Here is a 16,402-nt window from a genome sequence, read left to right as displayed (position 1 = left end):
CAGAAAGAAATTGAATTTATGTCTCGGGTGGGTGGGTTGCTTTCAATGACAATTAGGCTGCTATAACCGCAAAGTCGGTGGGTCCATATACATATATAGTATAGTATAGTAAAGTGTGTGTAACGCTTAAAGGTAACGGTATAGGCAATGCTATAGTCAACGGTATAGGTAACGGTAACGGCAACGGTAACGGAACCGTGGCGCGTGTTTCGCTCAAAAAGGTAAATCGCGTTAGCAACAACAACAAGGATACGCAGGGCTCAGCTTTCAGCTTTCTGGCGACCCACATTACTTAAATTACAAACTACACGCAAAGTCGTCGAAAAGCGGCAACGAAAGCGGCCCACACACTCATCGTACACACGGTATAGTACAACTCACAACTGGGAAAAGTCACACACGCTGCTTTAGACGTCACTCGTTCATCCAGTCAGTCAATCATTAGCCAAAATGCCTTATGAGTCAGCTACTATGAATTGCACTCAGAAAAGGTCTTGTCAACTATCAAAATAATAAGAAACTGTTGAAAATGGGATATTCTTTTGAAGTTTTAAGTCTTTTTCGAAGATTTCGCCTCAATATTACGCATACGCAGTGTTGTACTTAAATAAAAATATCTGATATTACATACAGAAAAAGATACTATTACCTATCAGAAGAATAAAATGTACTTATAAAGGATATTTTTTGAAAGTTCTAAGCCCTAGATAAAGATATCTCCCAAAAAACCTCCATATTACGTATACGCAGTGTTGTACTTAGATATAAACTGTGAAATTTTGTTTCGATTTTTTCCCAGTGCTATGTCCTCGCCGAACATTGCGTGCACTTGGGTGGAGCCTCCTTAAAAAAGAAAAAAACAAGGAAAAAATAGCGGCAGGAGATTGCGGGGGCAGTGAGACATGTTGCATATTTCGGGGCGTGTTTGGCTGCTAGACAAAAATGTCGCTTTTAACAAAATTCCCGGCATTCCAATGCCGTGTTAAGGACAGACATTGAAACCGAAACATTTTGGCCACAGTAATGAGATGGCTAGCAGCAAGTGACCAAAATATACTTAGTATTCATGAAAGAGACTAACTGACTAACTGAGTAGAAAAACAAAAATTTATTTCCCCGAATAAATAAAAGACACAAGATACAATTAAAATTAATTTAGTGCTAAGAACGACGTGCCGTCGGGGGTTCCTTGTTATTTGGCATGTTAAATTCCGAAACCGAATCGTTTGGTCGTTCGGTCCTCACACATGGCATTTTTGTTAGTCTGTTTTGCTTTGGTCTGGTGCTTCGCATTTTTGCATTTCTCTTTGCATTGCTTTGGTTTATTTTTAACATCTTTCCCACACAGCGTGCGAAATTTGTTGATTCTGCATTACATTGTCTGCCAGGCGAAGAAGATGATAAGAATTTATGATCTCTTGGGTTTTTCGAGGTCCTTCTAGTGCCTTGATCAAGTAAATTCCGTAAGACGACCTTCCGTATGACGGTCTAGGATAATAAATTTAAAAAAAAAGACTATCTATAAGTAATTTGGATTCAGCAAACGATTTGTCGTAATTACTTAGAGATGCATTGAAAATGGAATTCAATAAACCCCAATTCAGGTTATTTTTGTTTCATTTGAATTTTATTTTAGCGCGAATGCGCCTGGCAATAATCTAGTATGCATAAATAAATAAAAATAGTTCATTGAGACAAACACGATTTTTACAGCCTGTGGTGTTCGCATATAGGGGGATATATAATATAAATACATGTAGGTATGATGTGTACATAGGAAAGAGGCATGCAATTTGCGCCATTATGGGAAGTGAAGGAAATGATTTATTAATGAATTGCTTGGAGAAATATTAAAAGCGATTTGCTTTGAAAACAGATGTTTGGGCAAAACAACGAATAGTATTCTGGTTAATTATTAAAATATTTAAATTAAATAGGAAATATTTGCTAAGGTATAAAAATTCAGACTCTTCATTCTATTCTGAACTCTTAGATTTATCTCCGTTTTATTCTAATCACCTTAAACTTGATCTGGTAATGCTTACGATAAATAAATATACTGTTTGATAGAATATATGGATTAAAGAGAAAATGAATGATATTAATATTTTTTATATCAATCTAAAATATCAATTTATATAGCATCTCTATTATGGAAATCTTGAATATCTATTAAAATGTAATATTCAAAGATCTTCTCCCAGTTTCATGTTTCTTTCTATGTATCTACTATATGGTATACCTTTAAAATTTTATCTAGTCCTGCTTAGACCTTCTAAACTCTAAAAGATCCCATTATAAATTTTTCCGCAAGTTGTTTTGCCAGTCTCGGGCAAAGACTTTTATCTGGCCGTAGCTTTACATCACTTTACATAAGTTTCCACCTCAAGGAGAATGGTGTTCAGCTTGCTCTTGGCCCGACTAACTGACTGGCAAATTGCTGGCACTTATGTAAGCAGCTTGGCCATCACTTGCTGGAAACTGGCTAAAAATATACAAAAACTTTGGCCAGAAAGTGGCGTCAAATGAGCAGCATTTGAGTTTCTTTTCAACTCAAAGTGAAAGCCAAAGGAAACGTAAGCGGGAAACTTTAGCATACATCGCAGGGCAGTTAAGACTTCAAAGTAAACAAAGCAATCGTAAAAATGCGAGTGCGAATGTGGAGACAAACGTAAAATGCCCAAGAAAAACATAACGGAGCGAAGGAAACATAAAAACAGATGGGGTGGGGAGGGTAAGGCCGTCAAATAAAATAAAACAAATCACATGAAGAAACGTAAAGCGTCAAAAGTTGGCCAAATAAGGAAAAAAAAAAAATACAGAAAAAAATATAACAAAAAAATAAAGAAATAAAATAAAACTTGAGTGGGGGGATTCCCCTCAACATGCCACGCCTCAACGCCCACTAGCAGGGTGTAGCAGCAGAGCAGAATCAAAAGGAAAACAACAACAAAAAATATACATTTCAAAGTGTCGTACGCCGCGCGTGTGCTAGTGTGCGTGTTTGAAGTCCTGTGTGTGTCGTTCGTCAGGCGACGCGTGTCCTTGCAACTTTCGGTTAAGCCCATAGAGCCTCTCGCTCACACTCAACCTCTCACTCACTCACTCCCACAGGCCACAGCCCACAGCCAGCGGCAATTGCACATAAGTTGCAACAAGCAAAGTAACGAAACAAACAAAAACAAAAAAACCAAAAAAAAGGAAAAAAATAGGAAAACCCACAAAAAACACAACATTGTAGCGGGGTGAAAGGCGTTGCCAGATTGTTGGATTACAGCAAAAGCAACAACTACTAGTAACTAAAGCAACAAAAAAGCAACAAAGCCAACAAAAACAGCAACAACGTCGCCGCCACAATAGCCTAAAGGGCCAAATGAACGTTAGCTAGTCCGTCTGCCGTCCATCAGGTGGCGCTGCGAGCTGAGAGCTGCAAAACAACAACAACACCGACGACAAGAACGACATTTCGTGCTGCTGGTGCTGCTGCTGGAAATCCTGTCGCTAATTAGGTAAGTCACAGCTACAGGAGTGTGTCCTTTGTGGTCAGGTGGCGGGCGTATTATTTCATTTTGGCCTGGCCTGGGCCGGCCTGTTGTAATTATGGCAATTTACGTCAGCTGCAAGTCAAGTGCAACAAATATTACACATACGCAGCGTGGGCTCAAGTCTATTAGCGAAGGCTTGATTACTGCGATATCCTTTTGAGATCTCTATTTTATTTTTGTATTTAGTAAAGTCCTGCACAACTTCCTGTATATAAACCCTAATATAATCCTGGTGTTCTAGTATATGTCCCACAAAAAACCCATCTCTTTTTTTTCCCCCCAACGATTGGCAATCAATGATGGATGGCAAGCGAAATACGAAAAAAAATAGTAGCGAATTCGATCCGATTTCTCTTCGTTTGAGATAAAACCGCGTGGCGCTAAATTGAATTTCCTGGTTAAACTGGGGCAACGAATTCCGTTCAGGAATGATATAATCATACACGCAGGTGAAATGACGCTGCAATGTTTGGCTTTCATTTCGTTTTTGAATAGAAGTACATACATATACTTTGCATTACGGGTGCATGATAAATTGCATCTCAATGATTATCAATTTGGTTGGCCCAATATTCAGATGTTTGTTGGTTTTTAAAATATTTTTTAATGTATCTAGGTTGTAGGTTTTTTGAACCTTTTTTCTGCATATTTTTCAACTGATTGAGTTTTGTCAAAAGCTGGATAAAATTGGTTTGATTACAGAGCGTTAAGTGGAAATATAATAAATATATTCGGTTCATTCGAATTTCAATTTTACAAAATATTGCTTATTGTTTGCCTTTTGTGCCGACAAAAATCCACCGTGTCTGTGTTGACGGGTGGTGCGTGGTGCTTGGTAGGCAGGAAAAATAGCAGAGCCACGTCCATTCATATTTGGCCGTAAAATTCTGACCTACATGCAGCTGAAAACTGTAAGCTCTGAATGCCTGAACTGGGCTCGAAAAATGCCTGGAAAAATGAAAAATCAACAGAAATGAGAATGAAAAGGCCAGCAGGCAAATAAGAAGAGATTCTGGAAGGCTAACTGGCGTTTCTGGCCGGGGATCAGGCCCACAATTGGATGGCCCAAAGGCAGCAGGCCCAAGCCGAAGCCAGTTTGGCCTTTCCTTGCCACAATGGAGTCTATTTTTTGGTCGAACCTTGCCGTATCCTTTTTGGCTTTCGAGTTGGTACAGCCTTTGTTGTCTTAACTGGACACCAAAAACATGAAAATGACTTGCCATGTCAATGTTTTGGAGTTAAGAGTCTGAAAGTGGTTTTTAAGACTAATAAAGGCTTAGGATAATAATTTATTTTGAGAAACAAATCTTATAAGTAATTAAAATAGAAATTGACTTTTGGCATCACTGTGTACTATCCATTTTTCCGTTGGGAACAAGAAAAACTGACTCTCATCCTGCGGGCAGGACTATCTGCCAACTTATTGGCCCTGCTGTGGCAGCTGCATGTGTTATCCTTTTTATGTTTGGATAGCCACGAGCACCAGGAAAACTGCACTTGTGCAACAACCATCTGCCTCACCATCGTCCCCTGTACCGGCCCTGCCACTGCCACTCTCTTTTGTGTGCACTCAATTTAGCCATTTCTTGCAATTCGGCGCTTTCTTTTGCCAAACTGTGGAAGCTGCTGCGGTGAATTCTACTACCCTTTGCCCCCACCCTCTGAGCCATGCCGCAACCAAAACGAATTTAATCTATTCTGAAAGTTTTCCATGTGCCCCAAGAGAACTAGCTGCAAGTGTTCGGTGGTTGCGGAGTTTCCAGCTTCTCGCCAATCTTTCTCGTCCTGCCCCGAGAACAAGGTGCCAGAAAATGTGACAGCCACTAATTAAGTCAGTCGGGAAATTGCACTCGGCTTTTGCCGAGGTGGGGGAATCGAATGAGAGTGGCTTGGTAGTTGGCCAACAAATACAAATAAAATTGGGCCAAAAGCACCTGCTAAAATGGCCAATGGATCGGTGTCTGAAGGTGTTTCCGGTCTGCTTTTATCGTATTACGCATACGACCCTGTGGCTTAGTGTCAAATTATCAGCTACTTATTATTATTACAGTTATTAGAGTCGCTTTTTCTCTTTCGGCCCCATCATAGCCCCAATCAATGTCAGCTGTTGTCATTGTTAGCGTTTTATTTTGCTTTCTTGCCGGCTTGTCGGTGTTTTTGGGGCTTTTCGGAGCCTTATGTAAACCTCGAAACGCAGACAAAAGCTTGCCAAATAGCGCAAAATGTGCGCCAATTTAGTTGTCGTTTAATTTGATGGCACAGCCGATTTGGCAGGCAAAACGGCACCCTAGGATTACGCTGGAGCAGTCCTGGCCACGTCATGAATGACTGCCCATCGAATGCCAAGCGGAAAAATTGCTGAGAAAAGTGGTAGCTCACACAAAAAATAACATTCAAAAAACCTAAAAAAAAGAAAGGAAAAGCTTTCTATTGAAGGTTGGGCAAAAGCAGAACGAAAATAAAAGTGGCCAGCAATAAAATGCTAAAAGGAACATGCAAGTACATGTGGAAGGACAGGGTCGAAAATAAAAACTACAGGTCAACTTCCATAAATTATACAAGGAGTTGTAGTTTTTTTTAAAACAAGTTTTTTGCTATTTTTCTAAAAAAAAAAGGGAGAGTCACAATCTTGAATAGAAACTTACTTTTATTAGATTTTATTATTCCTTTTTTTGACAGTATAGTTCTCAATTGATTCTTACCAATAAAGCTAAAAAACCAAACTCCTCATTTATGTAATTTTCGAAAAAAATCATGCAAAAATATATACATCCATTATATGCAACTATGAGTTTTCTTAGTTTACCATAATAAATCCACAAAAGTTCACATACCAGACACCCCACTGTATAAACTTGATCTTCAAATACTGTTGCTTTATTTCAAAAAGGGTATATTCCAGAGTGTTGCGTGTTATGCAGAAATATTTTGTATGTTTTGGTCAGAAGGAGAGGTAGTCGAAGTTGAGAGGTGGGAAGTTGAGTTACAGGGAGGATACTAAGTAGTGGAGACGGAGATGGTCACTAACACTCAAAATGTTCGCAAATAATGCAGACCATTACATTAATGACTGCGGCAGAAAGTCGAAAAAGCGCCAAAATGTCCACCAGGCAGACAAAAACAGGGAAAACAATAAAGACCGCCCTAGAATACAAAAAAAAACTAAAAGAGAAAGACGAGAAAATCGAAACATTATGAGGTCATTTTAATTATTTATGAGTGCGTGTGGCGAGCCTAGGAGTAGACTCTGCCAAGGTTAAAAAATCCTTGGAACCACTCTGCTTCAGACTTCATTTTTTTTAGAAATTTTGTTTGCGGGCAAACTCTTTAAGAAACTCATAATTCTACGGCCATTCGAATTGACCCACATAGATCGAGAGCAGTCGAGGACTCAGTTGGCCAAAACTATGGCTGGGTCGGGGGATATCAAGTTGTTCGCCATGTGCATGCTTGGAAACTTTGATTTCCTTGCTGCTAAATTTGGATTTATGTCCTGTCTTTATTTCAGCAGTTAGAAGCAGCCATCTTGCTCCGAGATTTATGACCTGCTATGTGGGAGTTTCCTCAATTGGCACTCGCTCAGTTGGCAGGACATCAAAGCTGAATGTTGGCCAATAAGTAAATTAAACACATACTCCTCTTGTCCTCCTCCTCCGCCTTCGGCTTGTTTGTATGTTTACAAGATCGAAGTTGAGATGGTAAACAATGTGGAAAATTGCGTATACGCCACGAGTGCTCCAAGCAGCTTAACGACATGAAAAATGTCAGCTAGAGAATGTCTCAATTTTTGGATCGCTGGCAGGGAACGAGGCGAATTGCCATCAAAAATATATATATGCATGCCATGCCTGTATTCAAAAGCAATTTCCTCACTTTATCTAGAAGTTATTTTAATGCAGACAAAATCCATTTTGTGTGCGCCAGCTCACGGAGACGTTACCAACTTTTTTGTTGCCATTTTCAGCAGCATTGACAACGTAGTCTGGCCCCAAAAATCTCCGCCTCCTCCCAACCATCCGTTTGCATACATTAGCCGATTTTGGCCGCTTTTCAGCCACATTATTTGCCGTTGTTGGCCATAAAATCGAGTATGTGCAAACTGTGCCGATGTCCATAAAGCCATGGCAATAAATTCAGCTTCATTAGGCTCGAGGAGGGCTACATGAAAAACAACTCTGTGCAGACAATTTTTAATAATTCTGTTACAAATAATGCTGGAATTATTCTTAAAGTTGAAGATGATCTTATGATTATTTAATATATGATAGGAATAATGTATTCATAGAAGCAAAAACTCTCCAAAAATTTACATTCTCTTGAATAATTGACACATATTGACTTCTAAGAACTCTAGTGAAAATATGGCAAAGGGAAAAAAGGCGAAGTTTACATCCGTTGCTAAAATCATAATTGCGTAATTTGGGTCTCGGGTTCCGGTTTCATTCGTCTTGGTGCCAAAACTAAGAAAAATTAGCTGAAATTAACCCAAATACAAAAAGTTAGCCTAGTTTTCTGGGCGCGTGCAAACTTAACATCATTAATACTAATCCGCTATGGGAAATCCCCCGAAAACTCCCAAAAAAAAACAAAACAAAAGAAGAAAAATATTGTGGAAAATGGGACCGTGTCAAAGTTTAAGTCAGAGAAGGCAATGAAATTGTTACATGTTAGTTTGCTTGATTATGTAACATAATTGACGACAATATTTCCCCATAGAGTTGCAAGAGAAATGCTAATGAAAAAATAAGAAAACTACGTCGCAGACGAAGGAGAGCCGGGCATGAGGCAGCCATTGTGTTTTCTGAGTCATGGCGACTCTGTATTAGCGGGGCGGAAATGCCAGGACATCCGGTGTGGCGGCAGCCAAGCCTACTAAACGTAACCGTCTCCTTAGGGACTCGAGGATACATGAGAAAAATAATTCTACTTTGTACGAGTTTCAGAACTCATTTCAGATGCCTTGTTCAAAGAATTTTAGTTAAAAATGTACAAAGTTATACTAAATGTAGCTTTATTTAAATTTTATCTGAATTTTTTATTACTTTTTCTGAGTGTATAATAAAGTAACGAGTATCCTACAGTTCGTTGCTTTCCTTTTGTGGCTGAGCTGCGTTTTAACCGTAAAGTTCAACGAGAAACCTACCCCTCTGCCACCCGACTTGTCCTTGAACCACCTGATTCCTTTTGGCCTTAACGGTCCGGCCCGGTCCGAACCGACCCGCCTGAAGTGGCGAGTGCAAGTGAATAATGGCCGTCTTCACTGCAGTCAAGTCGGGCATATGGCTCAGAAGCAATCAGTGTCAGTGCCAGTGCCACGGGCCAGAAACAGAAACAGAAAAAACAGACCCAGAGCCATGGAGCTCAAACGAAACCGAGCAACCGAGCCAAGTTTATTTGCAGGTATGAAAAAGGCATAAACCAAATCAGAGGACTTGAAAGAGCGGTAAGTAGGGTTGGTAGGGGGGCTGTGAGCCAAAACTGAAAAAGGAGTGTACCGTGTTGGCCGTGTTGGCCGTATTGGCCATTCTGCCGTTTTCAGTTAGTTCACTGTCCGGCTCAGTGGAGCGTTTGGTCAAACAGAAATTGATTTGTTGTATTTGCTCACGGCTGCATATATATGTATATATATCTTTTATATACAGACTTATATCAGTCTGTACATATAGTTGTTTGGCATTTTTATCCGTATTTTTGGGGAATTTCTTTTCGGCCAGTATCGAAATGAATATGATACCGGGGCAATGCCTGTCGGCTAGAGGATATACACCTGTCACTGTCCATGAGAATTCCAATAATGATGGACATGAAGCTATACAAGTCTCATAAAAAAGACTAAAATTAAAAAAAATGCAAATGCAGAGAGATCATGAAGCGAAAAATTTAAATAACCAGCTGCAGGACTTAACATTTGTTTAAAAATTTAATTAAAAAAAGAATAGCTATTTCCTAGCTGTCAGTTGAACTATAAGAAGTTTTAATTAAAAGTAATATTTTTTGTAATTTATCTAAAGTTTTAAAAGTATCAAAAACATGACAAAATTCATATTGAAATTGGTCAGAAGATCTACAAAAATATTTTAATAAGCTTAATGAGTTTTAGCAAAAATAATATTTACCTTGTCCTAGAGCTATAAGGTATGTTTTCCTAAAAGGCAAGAGACCAAAACGGATAGGGTGCTGAGGCAAAACTTTCACATTTCGCGCTCCACGTAAATTATGCAAAACTTTCACCCTTGGCCGACACATAACAAGGCAGGCAGGCATCACATGTCACAGTTTAAATGAGTTACCCCATTCCTTTTCGATTTTTTATGCAATGTTGATGCAAAGGAAATTTTCACGCTGGAAAAATAAGTTTCGAGTGCAGGAAAATATGCGGGAAATGATAAAAAATATAAAAAAAATAATGTAAAGATGCTGCGGGGCATACAAAATTCAGAGAGAAGTATGCGGGGGTGGTGCATTTTACAGCCACTTTGGATGGCGACACGTTGACAAGTTGAATGACGGCGTTTATTGAAATATGGCTCAAGCCGTATTGACTCAAATGTGATATATGGCTCTTTAATCTTCGGTCTTGGATGCGGGCGGGACATCACCCTATCGCAGAACCTTGCCAAACAAGCAACAGTCTCGTCCTGTGAGCAAAAAGTCAAACTCATTGAAAATGCAGGCCAGGACAGCGAGGATGTTAAGGGGAGTGTGGAAAGCATGTCACCTGCCAGGTGCAGAGCGTTCAAATCCAAGCCGTGCTTTCAATACAACATATTTCGTTTACATTCCCCTCAACATGAGATACCATATACCACTAGTGTGTGACTTTGTGTGGGTTCGGGATTATTATGCAGAGCTTTGGCATCAGGAAACTCAAATATGCTCTCTGTACCAGATATCCTTCCTAGCTCTTGGTCTCTTTTCTTTATTTTTATATACCCTGGCATAGGGTATTGTGATTTTGTCGGAAATTTGTCCTTCTGTTGATCTATATGTCCTTAAACATCTTCACAAAGTAGACTGTCAGTTTTGGATGCTTTTACAAATGAATTTAATGATTTCTTGATCCTTAATATAAAGAGCTTAAAAAAAGGAAAACCTTTTAGGATATATAAAATTCGTTTTTAACCATAAGCCCTCCTTACTTTATTTTTTGGTGTCCCCTTCCCTGTATTACTTGCCACATGCTGTGCAACAATTTCTGCTGTGTATGAAGAAAATGGTATATGGTAATAGGTTGGTGCAATACCACCACATATCCACACACATATACATACATATGTGAAGGGGGAAGAATATTTAAAAGATTTTCCTACTTCATTCTTATTCGCACTTTGATGTTGCCTTTTCCGAGTAACATGAAATTCCCATAGAGATTTTGAGGAAGAATTTTTATTTTTTACCGAGAATATCAGCTTACATAAGCTGGTTTATCTGATAAGGGGATATATTTTATTTTAAAGCTTTAAATTGTGTTTATTTGTATGAGAAATATTTACGAAAATATTTATTTTGTAAATATCCTTCGAACCTGCAACCATTTAAGCATTTTGTAGTTAATTTTTAATTCAATTCGATTCCCGTATTTACTTTGTTTACTCACCTGTTTAAAAATGTCAATGTTGGGGAAATTTCTGCCAATCGCATTCCATCAACATTTAATGCAACACAATTACTTTTAATTATTTTATTATGTAAACATTTTGGCAGACCAGTCCGCAGCGGGTCGCTGCAGTGGGAAACTCATTTAATTGATATAAACATTGTAGTTTAATTGCCTCAAATGGCAAATGAACCGGTAACCGGTTGACTTTATTACCAAACAGTTTGGCGTGAGTTTTTTATTTCATTTCATGTTTTTCGGTTCGATTGGTGGGAGTTTTTTAATTAAAATTCAATCAGAGAGACAGAGTCCGAAAAGGAGGCGACTGAAAACCGAATAAACTGAAAGCCTGATTGTGGTTTGTACTCAGTTGATTATAGGTTTTTTGTTTTGTGTACTGGGTGGACATTAAATTATTAGTGGAAATAAAGGAATGTGGCCTGGTATATGGTATGCATGCATTTGGCAAAATCGTGCGTCATTTTGAGCATTAAAATTAATCCATGGACACGCAAGGATAATCGCTGGGATGACACGATTTTTTATGGCTACCTGGTGGCCATGGTATGTGGAGCTATGCCTGGGATTTTGAGATGCCAACGCGTGACTAAGAGCTACACACCAAAAACGAGAACAGGTTACGGGCTGTGGGTTATGGATTACGTATACGCCACCGTGACCACCACAGAGGCCCACAACCACCACTGTATTGTATTTTTTTTGTGGTAAATGGACTGCAGTTGCCGCAAATTTCAATTTTCAACGCCATAATTGGCCATCTAATTATAGTTTTAAAATGTACCAGCACACGAGGTCTGCCTGGGCATTAAAAATAATCGCTTTTTTTGTGAATAATATCCTTGGCAGGAAGCACTCGAGTCCTTAGCTCTTGAAATGCTAATCATAGCAATGTCCTTTCCTAATACCTCGAAATTCGTGCAACTTTGTTTTTTATTTAAAAAAAAAAAAAAGAGAATGAAATTGAAAAATGTGCGTGTGTGTCCGTGTGAGAAAGTGGCAAGTGTGAAAGCAGAGTTGCCCCCAAAAAGAGGGGTCACCCGTCGACGACGACGTCACGCATGTCCTTGCACGGAAATGTGAAAACTTTTTGCAGATTTCACCTCTCCTTTTCGTTAGTCTGTTGGTTTTTTTTTTGCAAACAAAGGTTGTGCATAAACTAATTAACTTTCCTATTTTCCGAATGTAAGGGGATTGTTTGTGTTCCTACGGAAAGTATTATTTGGTCGTAGAAATGGAATTAGAACTTGCTGTTCGAGATCTGACTATATATATAAAATCAAATTCAAGAATAGAATACTACCCACTATTATTATCTTCTAATATTACTCCGAAAGCCAGCAATTATCAAAAATTATCTAGTCACAAGTATTCTGGGAAAAATAAACATTTTTCTACATTTTCGCGAAAAAAGGAAAGTTTTCGTGGGAAAATCGATAGATGACCCCCCCAAATACTGCGGCCAAATAAAATGCTGGATAAACAAATTCAAACAGTTACAAAGCCAATTTAGTTGGCCCCCATTGAGCCCTCGGGCTATATGGTTGGCTTGATTGAGCCATGTCCGATGGCCATATCCGCATATCCGTATGCTCCATCGAGGATTTTAATCATGCACGTATTTTGAAGCTTTTCCGCTTTCCCAACCACGAACGCCATAAATATCCATCAATATCTGAGTAAGGGACTATTCTGCTGCCCTGCTCCGCACTCCACAAAAAAAAATGAACTATGAACCCTGCCCCGGGGTGTCGAGGGGAATGGAGTCTGAAAACAACAAAATGCGATTTAATTTGTTTACATGGAGCCGTTCGGTTCGTTAATTGCGTAATGGCTGTACAGATTTGATCAAATTTCACTGTATTGTTAAATTTTCCTAGCTGGAATTAAATAATAAAAGGATTTATGAATTGATTTTAATTTCCAATTTAAGGCAATTTAAGGCAATTATCGCCAGAAGAGGTGTTTGTTCATTGGATTTAATTAATTGTAATGAAACAGAATAGTTAAAGCTACATATTTGTTAGCAAGTTGCTTTTAAAGCCACCTTTTGTTATTTATGAGAAACCCCAAGTGGAAATCACCCCGTGGATGCTCCACTTTACCAGCAACTTTATTATTCCTTTTTGGTCTATCTCAGTCTGGCTTAAAACTTAACCCCTTTTCCGCCCCCTTTCGGCTCAAACAGTCAGAGGGCTAAGCCAACACAAAAAAAAATATAAAAACAAACAGCAAATGTTGAAAAACAAGTGCAGGGAAATAGGAAAACTGAAAAAAAAAGTGTTAACAAGCAGGGTATAAATTATTAATTAAGGCGCTCTCCGTGCAATTAGCTTTATTAAATGAATTGGCACTGCCTTTGCCTTTTGCCTTTGGCTTTATAAATTTATAGTCCATGGCCTTTGACATAAATCTCATTTCATACTCGTATCTGTGTGAATTGGTATTTTAGTCGAGGACTAATTATTTAATCAATATATGCCCATAAATATTGCACAGAGCACTCTGGCAAAGGAAGAAGATATATGGTACGTAGCTGTATGAATAGTATTGGAATGCCTCCCTCAATCTGTTCAATTAGAGGAACTAAAACAAAAGTTTAAGTTCCCACACAAAACAGATCCCCTATAATTACCAAGCCTATAATTGCCTTCCACTTTTCCAGACCTGATTTTAACCATAAACCTTATATATTCGTTATATTTTATTTATTTAAGCAGTCAAGTACAGTTCCCAGGTATTTCCCAGGTAAATAAATGAGTTGGCATTTCAGGTGAAACGCTATCAGGTCAGCCTAAATCTTAAGCCTCGATTGGGGGCGAGTCCGTGCGGCAACTTTGTAAATTGTTCTTATGGGGAAAGGCCTCTACTATCTTTATACAATTATAACGAAAGCGCGACCTTTACACACATGTCTCTCAGTCTATGGTCTTCAGTCGTAGGCCTAGTCCCAGTCTTAGTCCTGGTAGTCCTCTAACCCCATGTCTATCTGGAAAAACTTGGGCACTAAAATGTGTGCGTGCCTAGGTATTTCCTTTTTTTTTATTTTATCGATTTGCATATCTAAATTTAGTCAGGCGACATATAATGCCAGGCCACAGACAGAGTATATGTTAGCATGCATACGCCTGGCCCATACATGTATATATTTATTATATGGTCTGCTAAAATGATAGGGGCTTGGGGGCCCCCAAACACACGCTCTAATAAATATTGCATTGTGATACCCCGAATGGCGTCCTTTGAGTTCGAGTTTGAGGAGTCCTGGCTACCGTAATTAAACTTGTGCCACCATCTGCCTCTATGCCTAGGGGCTACAATTAAATTTTGGTGTTAGATATGCCATGTACAGGTAACACTTGGAGAATGAGGAACTAAATCAGTTGGAATTTGTACTTACATCAGTAATAGTTTTAATTTTGAACTTGACTTATTATTAAATATAAATAGTCAAGAGGCGAAACTATGTGTTGAATTATAGAGTTCTTATATAGTTTTTTCTTTATTCGTTTTAAAAAAAAAAACTTTGAATATCTTTCTCATAATTTTCTATTAATAAAGTTTATTAAGAATATTAAAACCAAATATTTTATAAAAATCTAGCAAAAAATAAATATAATTTTCTTAGTGAAAGTGAAACCACGAGCTCAGATTGGCCGGCAAATGTCTTGGTCACCTTGAACCGCCGTCTAAGGGAGACAAGAGAGAGGACATGGCAGGATATGGGCCTTGGGAAGAGACAGGCCGAGTCGGAGCGAGGCAGGACGCGGCAGGACCCATGATAAATGAGCTGCGTTAACTCATGTGGCAAATGTGACATGTGCTCCGGCATTTTTATTCATTGTGCACCTGAGTTTGTGTGTTGTGCTGATTGCCATGTATGCGAGTGTGTGTGTATGAAAGGATATGAAGGTAGAAGCGCTAAAATTACCATATTGGCCCCAACGAGCCCGACAAGCCCTCGCCCCAGTTGTCTTGGCTAGGATCAACTTCAGCCATTCAAGCGCATATCCTGCGCTGCCCAGCCCCAGGACCAGAAGGCAAATAGGTCAGTTTAGTTGGCCGTAGCATGGGAATTATGGTTAATTTTGGCTGCCACACGGCGGAAGTTATTAACTCGTTTGATTGAAGTTGGTTGTAAGTGATTTAGTGGCTGGCTGTGGCCAAAGTTGACCGCTTAAGGGTCGTAAATAAACGAGGCGAATTTCAATTTTGTATGCTTGGAGCTATAAAGGGGATATTGATATCGTTACTGTGGCAGGATAGCTTAATAATGTCCTAATAAAATCGAATCAATTAAGAAGGAACTCATGACGATCTGGTTGGCTTTATTAATTTCTGGACATCTAGATATTTTATGGACTAGCTAACTGGACAAAATCTTCAGTATTCGTGCACAGAAATCTATGACATGCCACCAGATTTTTTCAGACTTTTCATTAGTGCCTCCTTTTGTTTGACCAAAACTAGACAATAATGGACCAGGGAGTTACGCGGCTGTCAAATATTTGAACAGAGAGATCCCAAGACGCACAAGTCTAGGCTCCAGTTCATGCCGCTTTTGTCATGCAGACAAAAGCTCATTAAGGACTCAGACATAAGCGCCACTCCACACCGCCCACAACCAGCCACTCCTGTCATGGTATCCTTGTTGTCATCGTCATCTGCACCCGCACTCGCACTCACTCCGACCTAAGTGATTTCCATCATTTGCGCCAGAGGCACATGCTGGGGAATACCAACAAGGACATCAGCAACCAGTCGAGCCTAATCTCCTTCTCCATGCCTTCCCTGTTTCTTTGTCATATGTTCAATTTCGTCTAAAAGCCGTCGTTGCTCTGTTGTCTGTTGCTTGTTGTTCGGGGATCTGGGATCTGGGATCTGGACAATGGGGAATTAACCTCCATTTCCACCCAAACAAAAAAATAATAATATAAGCCATCTTCGAGTGTGCGTGTTGACATTTGTTTAATAATTGGTTTCCCTAATTGGTTTATACTTTTCAGTTGGCACTTGGCGGGCTCGCTTATGCAGATACGAAGCGCCAAAGGATTCAATTGAACTGGCTGTGGAGTTAAATTTGGTGAGTGAACAACTATTTCCTTCCATCAGGACACAATAGCAGCACCACTTACGCCTGGCAAAGCTTGAGCGATTCAAAAAGATATTTAAATGCATTCACTGGCAAAGAGTCCTTACAGAGCTTACCAGAAGTTGAATATATATAGAATAAAATGTGAGC

General features: G+C 39.2%; 1 protein-coding gene across 23 annotated transcripts in view; it reads left to right on the top strand.

Moving 5' to 3' along the window:
• LOC6493240 (glutamate-gated chloride channel) overlaps window positions 1-16,402 on the top strand; it is a 74,957-nt gene that overhangs the window by 1,926 nt on the left and 56,629 nt on the right. For all 23 annotated transcript variants that reach the window (XM_001957303.4, XM_014908784.3, XM_014908796.3 and 20 more), the window contains exons 2-3: window positions 3,115-3,509; window positions 16,167-16,243. The gene's annotated coding sequence lies outside the window, so the exon portion shown is untranslated. The remainder of the gene's footprint in view (window positions 1-3,114; window positions 3,510-16,166; window positions 16,244-16,402) is intronic.

The sequence above is a fragment of the Drosophila ananassae genome, chromosome 2R, assembly GCF_017639315.1.
Source record: "Drosophila ananassae strain 14024-0371.13 chromosome 2R, ASM1763931v2, whole genome shotgun sequence".
Taxonomy (NCBI): Eukaryota; Metazoa; Arthropoda; class Insecta; order Diptera; family Drosophilidae; genus Drosophila; species Drosophila ananassae.
This window is presented reverse-complemented; position numbering and strand designations above follow the sequence as displayed.